Genomic DNA, 907 nt, shown 5'->3' with positions numbered 1-907 from the left:
AAAACCCACAAAAAAACTACCACCAAAGCTCAGGAGAAGCAAATGTAAGCAGCAGCCCCGTGAGATGGCTGCATGTGGTGCAGTGCATCCCTGGCACTGGGATGGGTACAGAACCCAGCATCGCTTTGCTGGAGTGAGGGGCTGTGTGCAGTTAATTTTTTCCCACCTGCCCAAAGGTATTTCCTTTATGATGGGATGGGATTATCCTGGGCCGTAGTTGAGCTCCCCGCATCTCTCCGTTGGGGTTTTCCCAAGCTGCTGCTGTGAGGATTACGCGCTCTCTTGAAAATGTCTTTGTTTTCTGATGTTTGCTATTGTAATTTGTGTATGATGCTGTCTCTTATTGAAAACAGAGGTCTTTATCTCCGTGGGAATTACACCTGCATAAATACAGCCCCATCCATGGCTGTGTGCACCCACTGCTCCATGATGAAAGCTGACTCCTGCAAAAGTTTCCCTATGTTACCTGCAGGACCCCACTCCTGAGATGCTCTTTGCAAGCAAACTGCTGGTTTTATGGGCGCGTCACCCTTATGTTTTCTTACTCATAGAATCATTGACTGGCTTAGCTTGGAGGGGACATTAAAGATCATCTCGTTCCGAGCCACCTCCCATGGGCAGAGTTGCTTACTCCTGATTTCTTTCTGCACTGGTGTCTGAGATATTGCTTCTGCTCTTTTGAATATGTACATTTTTAGGTTCCTCGTTGGTGGGGGCAAAATGAGTGTTTTCCTGCTTGATGACCTCCCAGTGCAATGGAGCCATTGGATGGAAATGCAAACGCAAAGGGGCTTCTGTGGGCGGCTGCTGGCAAAGGACTATTTTTAACTCAGCCAGGATCTTACCGCATTGCTGCTGATGCATGGGAGCACGTAGGCATCCTTTCTCATTTTTTAAACCCAATAAT

This window comes from Meleagris gallopavo, chromosome 21, assembly GCF_000146605.3.
Source record: "Meleagris gallopavo isolate NT-WF06-2002-E0010 breed Aviagen turkey brand Nicholas breeding stock chromosome 21, Turkey_5.1, whole genome shotgun sequence".
Classification (NCBI taxonomy): Eukaryota; Metazoa; Chordata; class Aves; order Galliformes; family Phasianidae; genus Meleagris; species Meleagris gallopavo.
This window is presented reverse-complemented; position numbering follows the sequence as displayed.